The sequence below is a fragment of the Paramisgurnus dabryanus genome, chromosome 8 (assembly GCF_030506205.2).
Source record: "Paramisgurnus dabryanus chromosome 8, PD_genome_1.1, whole genome shotgun sequence".
NCBI classification, from domain to species: Eukaryota; Metazoa; Chordata; class Actinopteri; order Cypriniformes; family Cobitidae; genus Paramisgurnus; species Paramisgurnus dabryanus.
This window is the reverse complement of record NC_133344.1, coordinates 23,346,909-23,360,014: the sequence shown is the minus strand read 5'-3', so window position 1 is coordinate 23,360,014 and position 13,106 is coordinate 23,346,909. Positions and strand designations below refer to the sequence as shown.

The following is a 13,106-nucleotide window of genomic DNA, read 5'->3' as shown; positions in this document are numbered from 1 at the left end:
CAGTGACGGACCATGTCTTTCTCTCATTTCGGCCATGTGGCGTTTGGTGGAAATTTTTTTTTGGACGTCCCAGCTTAGGTGGGCTGCCCGAACTGAAAAGTGCTGCGGGAAACCCTGATGTAGTGTGCCAGAATACAGAGTTAAAAGATGAAAGTAAAAAGGTAAAAATGCCAAATCAAATTCGGAACATACTTTCCCAGTCTGCTATTTCAGATGCTATTAAAGTGTATAACCTATGTATACAAATGAGGTTTACATTCATGCATTTGGCAGATGCTTTTATCCTTAGCAATCTACAGTGAATTACAAGGTACTAACATTTTATTATTTGTGTGCATTACCTAAAATCAAACACATGACCTCTGTGTGGCTAACACAATGCTCAACCAATTAAGCTGGTTAAATAAACCAGGAACGTTTCATGATGTTTAACATGCTGTCTACAGTGTGTAGGCACAAAGGAAGGCAGATCAGCAGTTTTTAAACTGTGGGTCGGGACCCACTTGGACCCACGCGGCTGCGTGCTTAAGTGAAGAGGTCTCGCAAATTCACGTGATGATCGCGCGATACCTAGTTCTGTCTCTGCCCATTATGCCTTTGAATTATGACGTTTTTACAAACCAGCCCAGATCACAACACGAGATCTCGCATAGACAGAGCAGTACATCAAATCCATCCAAAATTCAAAAAATAAGAAGGCTGCTAAAACATTTATATATGCTTTATCTTTAATGTATTTATTTGAAACTCCCCTGGCTCTGTTCCTGTCTATTATTTGTTGTTTCTGTATTAATGACTTTATTTGTGTGTGTTTGTAATGTTTGTATTGCAAAGATTTAATAAAAAAACACGAGTTCTCGTGAATTCAGGTATGATCACGCGATAAAGTCATGGCTCCGCCCTGCGGAGCTGTCCGGCATCCGTCAAAAATAGAAGCTCTGCGTATTTGTGCCGGAGGGCTGCGGATGGCCGGAGCTGTGACGGATTCGGAGCGCAGTCAGTGGAAATACACACATTGACTTGAATGGAAACCGATTGACTCCGCCGCCGTTCCGCAACGGATCCGCAGCCGTTCCGCAGTCGGTGGAAATCCGGGGTGAGTTATCGTCTTCAACGTAAATCTCTTTTCTTGGACAACAACAAAAACACGGATTGTAGGCAATTGGGATGTGTTACGTAATGAAGACTGACATTATCATAATACCTTCCGCTTTGGACTTACAGCTTGTAAGTTAACTAATGTTAGCAACCGAATCTTTCAAACATGGTAAGGAGTGTCACATTTCCGGCTGACATCAAGAGGTATTCAGGCCAATCTCAACGTACAGATTAGCTGGCCAATCAGAGCTTTTTAAATCTGTGCATTTTAGGAAGACAGTGAAATCTGGAGCAACAAAAATGTACGGTATGTGAAAAAAAAGAAAATAATAATTTTTAACCATAAACCACGCGAACACATTGTATACCAAATACACAATATAACATTGTTTTTAGCAATGAAATATGTGCTCTTTAAACTTATATTTCATTAATAAAATGACAAGGAACATAAAAACTAAATTACAAAAAAGGTCAAATGTGTATTTTTCTCATATTTGCATTTAAAAATATGTTGGTGGGTTACGGGATAAATTATACTTATTTGAGTGGGTAGCAAAATGAAAAGTTTGGGAACCACTGGTTTACAGAACAGAGTTACTATTGGGCTTCCCTCCATTATAGATCATGATGATTGCTACTAGCAGAGCAATAATTACAACTTCAACTAAACTTACATCTTTCGTGTAAAGATCTTTTAAACCTTAAAAAAATAAAAAGTCCTAAAGAAGAATCTTAATACAAACTGAATCAGAGAAAACAAACCTGAATTGCTCTGAGTTTGAAACACTTCTCTAAATTACTCATCCTACAGCACCACTGTGCAAGGGCACAGGATGTTTATTTTATAGTTTCATAAAAAATAAAGATCATCTTCGGGACAGCACTGAGGACCATGCGGGCAAGACGCTCTGTGTGTAATTAGCTAGGCCTGACTGCTGCACGCCACCTTTATATTTCATAACCATGTACGATCTCACACACATCAAATAACATGAAGAAAGAAGTTGCCTCAGAAAGTCTTTTATAGTATCTGTGTGGGGGAACTCTCGGACTGAGTCCAAATGTGTTGACAAACTTCAGTAAAAACTCCTGAACAAGCATGATGGGGAAACAGTGTGTCAGACAGACAGCCGATTCAATTCCCAAAATACCATCTGTTTTCACAGGCTATTCAACAGAACTGTAACCCAACTAGTTCTCAACCCTGCAATTTGCCATCTTGACAAAACCGATCGAAAAATAATTTCACCTTCTCCAGGTTTCTGTCTTCATTATTACTAAATTTTTATATTTATGCTGTACCTTTTTGCTACAAACACTGAGTGGCTTTCAATCCAGTTCTTAATTTAGTACATAACGCTGTAGGATTGATTACGTCAAGACTCCCTGGGGGACCTTCTGGAGGTAAGGTGTTCAGGTGTGACGTACAGATGCGGGTTCTCCTCTTTTCACCTCAGTGTGGTGTGCACAGCATGCATCTAAAAATCTCTATTGCAGTTCTCCGTAAGACGTATATAAAATTATTTTCCCACTTGCTATCACCTCTTGCAAGATCCAGAAAAAAGAACAGCAAAATGCCTACTAAGGTCAAATAAAAAAGAACATTTCTACATATAAAAACAAGGTAATAGCTTCCATACAGCACTATTGATGAATTATTCATTTCAAAAAGAGACTACAGAGGGACTCAGGAATGGGGCTATACACGTTCCCTTTAAAAACACAATTACAGATTTTTCGACACCTGTAGATAAATGATAGTAAGCACCCACTGATGGTACCCACTGACTTATTTGTTTTTCCTACTATGAAAGTCAAATGGTATTTTTGTGTTCAACAGAATAAAAAAACTCACACAGGTTTTGAACAACACTAGGGTGAGTACATGATGACAGAATTTTCAAAATAGTCATTGTTAGGGTTAGGTCTGTGTAACTACATTTAACTACAGTCTGCTTTATTCTGATATCAGTGATACGGACACTTCAGATCAAAGATACACAAATCACCTACCAATAAAAATGTCGAATAATGACTCATGGTGACACTGTTTTTCCACAGAACAAAAAAGGGGACTCTTTACCACCAAGACACCTCAAGATATGAATAACCATTTTCTGATGCATGCAGTGATAAAAATGACATGATGTGGTATTCGGATATGATTTTACTGTAAAATTGTTTACATATTGGGCCGGATTTTACCAAAAACAATCTAAGCAAAAACAATCAGCAAGCAGCGTTTATGTTTTTTGCTGATGCTTATTACAGTATGTGTCAAAGTGAGTCATAATATACTGCCTTTAGTACATCACATCAGAAAAAAAGTCACACAGGTATAAATATCAAACGTGATGGAATTTTATTTTTGGATAAACTTTTCCTTCAACAAATCGAGCCGTATTACAACTGTCATCAATAGAAATATGACATTTCTTGTGCGAGATGCCATTTAGCTGGGGTATAAAGTATACAGAGATTGACAAAAACGACTTGCTCAGCTCAGAAAACTGCCCTGTGAAGTCAGATATTAAATGTGTTTGTCACACCACAGAAAATGTGCTATTAATCACCCAACCAAATTTGAATAATGGGAAAATCTGCAAGTTAATAAAATAAGTTATCAAAATCTTTAAAAACCGGGTTTAATTCTCTGTTCTTAAGAGGTGGGGGCGTGTCCGCTGTGAGCACTGAAACCACACCCACACGCGGGAAAGCTGCTGTCTCTCTTAACTTTGAAATAGAGCTAAAACCTGAATGGATGTTCGCGATTGTGTTAGGGGTGGGGCCATGCACTGTGGCTCAAGTGCGTCATGGAGCTGTCCCTCCAGAAAAACGTGATTATGTGATTGCATGATTCAACGCATAATCAGCCAAAGTCCGCATATTTATGCGAGGGGCGCATTTTTTAAAATACGGTGCACTTTCTCAGCATTAATTGCAGATTTCCGTGCGCAAAATATGCAGGGCTTGCATAATTTCATAATCCCCGCATTTATAGCATAAATCACATATATCTTAGCAGAAAGTTGTTACTTCACACAAGCGCAAACATGTTGCCTCTTGCCATGGGAATGTTATGAAGTGATTATGTGACGTGAACATCATTGAAAACCTGCAAAAACTGCAAACGGTTTTTGCAAGTTCCTGCAATCTCATCGCCTAAAATTGCCAAAATATCCTGTATATTCCATTGCATTTTTTTAAGAAAATGTGCCACAAGATCAAAATTTTTTGCCCGCAACACTCACAAAAAACTAGTTTTTCTGAAAGGACTGATCGAGCCACAGTTTTAGGCCCTGAACTCGGTTTAAAAAACTGTTTAACGGTCTAACTCTGCAATTCAGTCCTACATAGTTTACAGTCTTTGTGGCGTGTTTCAGCAATACATTCCAAAAATGTACAATGTGTTGAGAAACCATTTCAAGATTGACTTTACAGGGACTTCAATAATATTTTTTTGGCTCATAAAAATATTTTGTCAGGTTTTCCCATTTCACCCACCATTGGCAGGCTTTACAAAAAGTTAATTTTGGACTCTCCTTGTCCCTCAAAACATGACTAGCCATTCAGATCATCAATCTATTGTGATTCGAACACTGTTAAAGACAGAAAACAGAGCTGTCTGATTCAGGTCCTTAGCATCTATGTCCCTCTCTCTTTCTTGTTCTCTCACTCCTTCCCTCTCGGTAGTCCATGCCAGCAAGACAAGGAAACACACTGGGCGTGTAGGCAGGTAACTCATTACACAGAATGGCACGGTAGCTCATTAGTCATCAGCACAGACACAGCGAACAAGACATAGCGAGAAAAAGAGCGAGAAAGACTGAGAAATTGGCTTGTTCTCCCAGTGGCTGTGGGCCTGGTGATCTCTCCTCGCCGTACGAGCTCCTTATATAAGAACTGAGGAAGATAGACAGCTGGGACTCAAATACACTCACACACATATAAAATCATATCATCGCTTCTGCCACCTACAGCTCAGCTGTGCGATGCACGTAAGGACGGGACTGTCGGCCCCTACCGGGATCTTTCCTCCACACTTACTCTGACATTTCCTCTGCAAGGCCCGTGGGTCGCGGCTTGGAGACATAAAACAAACCAAAAGAAACATAGAAAGGGTACGGCATATCATCATGAAAACATCATCCCAACTGTAAAGTATGGAGGAGGAAACATCATGATTCAGGCATGCTTTGTTGCATCAGGGCCTGGCCAGCATGCAACCATTGAGGGGAAGATGAAATCCCAAGTATATCAGACAATTCTTCAGGATAATGTGAGAATGTTTGTATGTCAGCTGAAACTGTGTAGAAGCTGGGTGATGTAACAGGACAACAACCCAAAACATCGGAGAAAGTCCACAACAGAATGGCTTCAGAAAAACAAAATTCGCATTTTGGAGTGGCCAAGTCAGAGCCCAGACCTCAACCCTATAGAGATGCTATGGATTGATTTGAAGAAGACCATACACATGAGACGTCGAAAGAATATGACAAAGCTAAAGCAGTTCTGCCAGGAAGAAATGGGCTAAAATTGTGTGATGTGCAAGTCTGATCCACAACTACAGGAAGCGCCTGGTTAAGGATATTGCTGCAAAGGGGGAGTCAACCAGTTTCTAATTCTAACCGTGGGTTCACAACAGCCACGTTTAAGGCTTCAATTCGTGAATAGTTTGTCGCTTGAAAATTTTGAGTTTACTCGCTTCATTTACGCGTGAAATCCGTGCGTGAAATTCTAGTCATCGAGACATTCACACGGAAATTTGCGTCATGCGAGGGGCTTCTGCGACTCGGCTCGCTTACTGTAATCACATCACTACTACAGCAAGCTCCTGATTGGTTAACGCGGCGCATTTTTCCGCCAACGTTTTTCAATTTTTCAACTTGCCCGTTTCCCGTGGCAACGCTCAACTCGCGCCATTGATTAGGCCACGCTAAACGCATCATCCGTGCCACGAGACCTCTAGACGGGTGTCAACGCATCTTTACATTGACTAAACATTGAAATCACTCGCGCTTGACACCTCTACCGCAGCTGGTATGAACGCAGCATAAGGGGCCAGTCACACCAAAAGCGTTTATGGCAGTTGCAGGTGCCTTATTTGAATGATATTCTAAGGGCAGGGAGCGTTTGCGCACTGTTTATAAACTTGCAGTTTTTGCCCCCGGCCACAGCACGCGCCTTTGAAGGAACACTGAGAGCGGAGAAGCGCTCGACGTCATTCACGTCTTTCCATCGTCCAATCGAATGAGGGGAGAGGCGGGCCTTACGTTGTGGTGAGGGAAGTTTACAGTTGCTTTGAAGAACCGGACTCCACTCGCTCACTCTCTCCTGCGTATTTGTGCACCTCTCATCCTCAAACAAGTTCAGAGCAAGCGTCCTCTTTTTAAAGTTTCTGCTAATATGACAGTTAACAGCAAAAGAGTGCTCACGCTTCAATATTTGATTGACAAGACAGTTGACTCGGTGGTTGCCTAGCAGTGCGTTGCACCTTGCGTTTCGAAGCGTTTAAAGCGCGGTTGGTGTGACTAGCCCCTAAGGGTTCACATATTTTTTCCACTGCCATTTTGAATGTTGAATGAGGGTGTTCAATAAAGACATGAAAGATCAGAATTTTTGTGTGTAATTATTTTAGACACATTATGTTTGTCAATACCCTTGACTTAGAAAAAGATCATATCACATTTTATGACAAATTTATAAAGGTTCACATACTTTTTCTTGCCACTGTAGCAAGGATAGCAATTTTGGAAAAAAGTGAGAGAAAGTACAATATCACATACTCACCAAGGACATGAACTTGTTGGCAGGAATGATTTTTAAGAGACGGTCCAATCAAAAATAAAATTTGTGACACCGTCTCTTTTTCAACAACGAAACACACAAAGACAATCTACAAAAAAAATCCTGTTATTGTTTTAAAAGTTTACCTCAATGGTGTGAAACAGAGAAACAGAGAGATAATAGCTAGTAAGCTATTCCTTTTACCCTCCATTATGCTGATGCACTCCAATGAACTGAATTCTCTTAAGCTTGTACGTCTGTAAGAACCCAGCATATTATCTTAATACTGAGGGCAATGCAAATGCATCTACATAAACGCTGTGTTAGATGGATAAAATGACAAACACAGTCGAGAACTTGAAAGCAACAGTTGTGACTGTACTATACTTTTCATAACACATAATGAGCAGCAATCAATAAAATAAAAGCTTAGACCTTTCAAACAGGAAAAGCGATGACAATCCCGCATTGCTATTCTGAGTACTTTTAGCTGTGAAGGCGGTATTATCAAGAACATAAGATACTCCACTCCCTTTACAAATCCCCAACATTAGGGCAACCGCAGGAGTTTTGGCCCAGTGCTGTTTATGTGTTCAATAGGTCTCTCATCACATTTGTTACGCTTTTGGAATCGGCTGTCGGTGTATCAAAGTCAGACTGACGTACGTTTAGCTCTTGTGGTTTGTTGCAATGTCTCTTAACAAGCCAAAACTCAAAGTCGAACATCAGTTAAAGCTGTTCTTTTAAATGACTTAAACAGCAACTTGTCAGACAGCACCCTGTGATTTTTTATTTAATACCACATCGTATTAGCATGACTATCTTTAGCTCGGCATATCTGATGTTTTGTCGGCGTAGGTGGTTTGTCCTGGGTAGTGAAGTGTGTAGTGTCTACCTGCCATCTACCTGGAGAACATCTCACAAACACATCACAAAACTGCACATTCAATTAGTATGCATAGTTTTGTATGTGTGAGTTTATTATTATTATTATTTAAAATAAATAAATACATTTATTATTATTTCTTTATTATTCCGGTTTTGATATCTGCTGATACCGATAGTTAGGTGGTTATATTAACTTGAATTAAATAAATTATGAAGATGACATTTTTTATGTTATTCAGTCACATAATAAGCATTATTTAACTAGTGATGTTTCTTAAAATGTTCTATACACAAAGTTTCATTGCATTTTCCTGTTCTCTTTTGATTGACAGGATATATCGGCCATGCCTATTGGCTGTTTTTAAAGTATCACCCTGATACAGAACATTGGCCTATATAATATTGCATCTCTAATTATAACTATTTTATTTTTAGCCTTTTTATTTTGAAGGACAGTAGTAGAGCGTCAAGGAGATCAATTACAAAAGATTTATGTATTCAAAACGTACTGTGGGTTCAAACCAGACGCGTTTGAGGCGTAAAATTCGTGTCTACCGCGTCTAGTTTGCCCCTTGAACATTTTGAGTTTACTCGCTTCATTCACGCATGAAAGCCGCGTGTGAAATTCTAGTCATTGAGACATTCACACGCAAATTCGCGTCATTGGAGGGGCTTCTGTGATTCCGTTCGCTTTCCTGTAATCACGTCACTACTAGAGCAAGCTCCTGTTTGGTTAACGCGGCACGTTTCCAAAGTTCACATTTTTCAACTCTCGCGTTTCCTGTGGCAACGCTCAATTTGCGAGACCTCCAAACGTGTGTCAGCATAAAAGAATCTATATTTTCAAATATATTTTTTCTAATAAATTTTGAGAAAAAGGAGACTGACCATCATTCAGAGCAGGTCAAATAGAAACTGTACACTGCTGGATTGGGTCAATGTAAACAATGTAAATTAGTTCTACTCAACAAAATGTTAGAACAAACTTAGACTAGAACTGTGCACTGATTATACAAAAAATAAAAATAAAAACAAATGTGACCCTGGACCAAAAAAAGTCATAAGTTGCATGGGTATATTCTCAGAAAAAGCAAAAAATGCATTGCATGTAAAAAAAAGTATGCCAAAAATCATTAGTATATATAGTATATAGATCATCTTCCATGAATATATTTTATAAATCTCCTACCACAAATATACCAAAACTGTATTTCCTTGAGTGGATGCAGTAAAATCATGAACAAATGGCCAAAATCTCGCCTACAAAATTGCTCTCGTTGCTACCCGCTCTTTGGGGATTTCCCATTCAAGTTAGGCTTTTATGTATCCCCATTCAGTCCACTAGAGTAGAGAGCATTGAAACAAACATTTCATTAGTAATATGCATTGCTAAGGACTTCATTTGAACTTTTAATGCAATTTTTTTCAATATTTAGATTTTTTTTCACCCTCAGATTTTGAAATCATTGTATCTCTGCAAAATATTGTCCTATCCTAACAAACCATACATCAATGAAAAGCTTTCGGATTAGGTTTAAATCTCAAATTCAAAACATTTTTATGTGTCCCGGGTCACAAATAATATAATATCGTAACATTAGTTTCACTTTATACAATGTTTTTTTTTTGTTTTTACATTTTTTACCTTGTGTATTTATATATTTTCCTACATAATTAATCCACCTTACAGGAAAACAAGCTGCATCCCTCACTAGCATTTGGTGCATATTAAATCACAATCCAAATGTGATATAGTGTATCATACATGCATCAGGACTTCTTCATCAGTGTGTGAAATCTGTGGCGAGTGGCTACAAGTGTGTGAAAGAGCATGAGGAACATTATATCCATGAAGCCAATGTGGCGAATCAATTTCTATGAAATCATCTTCCCCTTAACCTGTGTAGATGATCTCAGTAACAGTTGAAGACATGTAATTGTACTTTGTGAGTCATAAGATATATATATATTTCTGTGCATGTCAAAAGCAGGGACATTTGCCTCTACGGATAAAGGACTGTTTGTGCGTGTATACTGTATCAAGTACAGATTTGCTGTAATACGTAACAGCTTGTTCTCATTAGAGCTTAAAACCTCATCTAGTATAATCAGCTTATACCCTGACTACACTGCCACAACCTCTTTTCCACACACTGACACGGAGCGCAATATCCATCATGGATCACGTGACACAACCAGCAATCTCTCAAGTTCTTCTCTTTCCGGCAGATCACGTGAAGACCAGACGGCTAATTCTCTTTCTGTTTCAGAAATGAGGATGTAAATTGCTGTAGGGTTTGTGCTTTAAATTATTTCAAGTGCTTTAATAAAAAATTATTTCAAGTGCTTTAATAAAAAATACAAAAATGTGCAACAGCACTTGAAAATCTAGGAAGAGTATCTAGCAATGCCACTGTGAGCTAATTAATATTAATGAGCAAAGTGTTCTCTATTGTCCATCCTCAAACCCCACCCCTCCAAATTATGTTCTCTTTTTCTATCCGTGTTTCAGAGTCTTGCCCGTTCCTGGCTTACTTAGTATTATTTTGGTGTCATGTAACAATTAATCCTTTTCCACGGCAGCATGACCCTAAACAAACTGTTAACTGAGGTCATCCCCAACACAAAAACCTACCTGCCCCTCTGTGACCTCCTGCTCAGGGTTCATCTCACATCATGGATTTTTCAGCAAAAACACCTCGATTTCTCCAGCATGCTAAGCAGAGCCAAAGGCTAATGAAGAGGCGAGACAGCATTTGCCAACAAGTGCTTCATGTCTAAACTGCCTGTGCCCTAAATACCACTGAGAAATAAATGTCCTATACAAGTCAAGTTAAAAGCCCTCGGAGAAACATCAGATCGAAGACAACCTGCTGACTGAAATCCAGAGATGAGGCTGCTTGAGAAGACGAAGCAGAAGATGAAGAGAGGGAGGAATGGAAAGCTGTGGCTGATAGAGGGGTTGAAGAGTTAATTAACAGGCATTAATTGCTGTAATTAAACACTGACTGCTTTAAACAGGGATTTAAGAATGTATGGACATTCGGTGGTGTTAAGTCCTATGATGACGATGAAAAAGATGCACTTAGCTGAGGGTACAGTAACTCTCTGATGAGAAGAGAGGAGATATTACATGTAAGACACTCAATGGCAATTCTTACACACTTATGTGGATAAAGAGGGAGAGACAGAAAGGCCACAACTCTTACAAAAGTATGTTGATATTGCTCTTCTCTTCACACTATGAGAGTAAATGGCAGCTGAGGATGTCACTAAACACTCTGTCTAACATGTCAATCATGCCTGACATTTGTGGCCCACGCTGCATCCGAAACCGCCTACTTCTATACTACTGTATATAGTAGGCGAAAAGCAGTAGTACATCCGAATTCATGGTATTCCAAAAACTGTATGCAAAAAGATGACCCAGATGATCTACTACTTCCAGCAAGATCCTGAAGTGTTCCATCTGATGGACACTTTATTGTCCCGTGAGCCCATGGGAGAGGAGTTATCCAACGAAGAAAAAGAACGACAGGCGTTGTTTTAATCAAAAATGTCTAAAAATGGTAACGTGGCTCTACTTAAATGCAAATGAACTTTTTTGACGGCGATTAGCTGTAAAATGTTTTGTTCCTGCTCGATTTTCTTTGACTTTGAATAAAATAATGGAAGAAGCTTGATTTTGTCATGTGAGAACAAGCAACAGCCAGCATTTTCCTTCGCCCGAGTGCCTCTCGCGTAAATTATTCGATTTAGATGGCTTACGTTTCTTCCTCGCCACAGAAAACCACCACAGGTTTATCAATGCCATTAAAATTACTATTTTGTTTTTGTTTGTTTGTTGATCTTGAAGTACAAAGTAGATGAGGAAAAGATGAGGATTCTGTGTGTTTTCAAAGCTCCGCTGTTATTGTTTACAATGCGTGGAATGGTGCGCTTTGATTGGTTTGAATGGTGCGCTTTGAAGTGTACTTATTGCATTCTGCAGAGAAGGAGGATTGACATTTGTCGTGGTTTGGAAAAAAAGGTGACAGAATAACACAACGGATATCAAATTTTGCGTAAAATGAAGAATTTACTTTTTAACACTGACCAAATACAATACTGATTTTGGCTGCAAATAATTTTTTTTAAATGCAGTTTATCGCGTTTTGGACCAAAACTCTTTATATATTAAACAGCAGTCCCTTGTGGTTAAATTGCGTTTGTTTAACGTCATTTCAGTCAACGACTAACTTCTTGTCATATGTCACATATTAACATGGCAGATGTACGTCCGAATTCATTTATACTATACATATTCATACAATATAGTATCTACTGTTTTAACGGTCAATGCTTCATCTAATTCAGTACCTACAGTCACAGTATACGAGTTCAGACGCAGTGCCAGTCTGTGAAAACCCCGCTTGAAATCATAATTTATCTTAATATATTTTTTGTGTTCAAAAATAAAAAAAATCACACAGTTTTAGAACAACATAAGGGTGCATAAATGATGACAGATATTTAATTTTTTGGTGAACTATCCCTTTAAGTTCATATCAAAGATTGCAATCAATATAAAATCCATGATTTAAATCTAAATCTAATCTCATAATTAGATTATGACACCTTGTGCTTCAATTTCACAGACAAAGACACAATGAAATTCAGATGGGTGCAGAATGACATAAGGATGATTAAATGACCTAAACATTGGTAAATACGCAAATGGTTTTTGGTTTCTTGGTTGAGAATCACTGGGTTGGAAGAACTGTGAGCAAGAGGCTGCCAGCTAAACTATATCAAACAGAAGGATTAGAGGTTAAGCAGACTAGTCAACAGACACCAAGAGCATCGAAACACTCAAAGCTGCTTGTTTCAACTCACCGACTCGCATCCAAATCGAAATCAGTGGCACTGAGTGAGACAGAAACATTTGGGCACCGTAATGTTTTCGTAATACAGATGGCTCCCTCTGGGAATGTGACAGCTTGAGAGCGGTACCCGGGGCTAAACATATCCCTCAATGGAAACGCTTACCCATCACACTTCAGCTCCATAGGAATGTGTCCCTCATTAGCACTCGCAGGCACCCAGAATAGTGCTCTGCTGTGGAAAGTGTGCATGCGCTTTAAGGAAACATTCATCCCAGGAGGCTCCTGACATTAGGGATCGGCCCCACTCATACTCACACTTGATTATTCAGCGCGTACCCCGAGTTCATGCCGTGAATTCAAACATTTTTGCATTTCGCCGCGCAGTCATTTGCATTACCATTAAATCTAATCGAAACAAGGGTGGGGGGAGGTGATCGGACCGTCCACCTTCTCTGCACCGGCCCG

The 13,106-nt window shown here is 39.2% G+C and overlaps 1 protein-coding gene across 2 annotated transcripts in view; it reads right to left on the bottom strand.

Annotated features, from left to right (window-relative positions):
- dph1 (diphthamide biosynthesis 1) overlaps positions 1-13,106 on the bottom strand; it is a 100,746-nt gene that overhangs the window by 70,524 nt on the left and 17,116 nt on the right. The gene's annotated exons all lie outside the window — the stretch shown is intronic.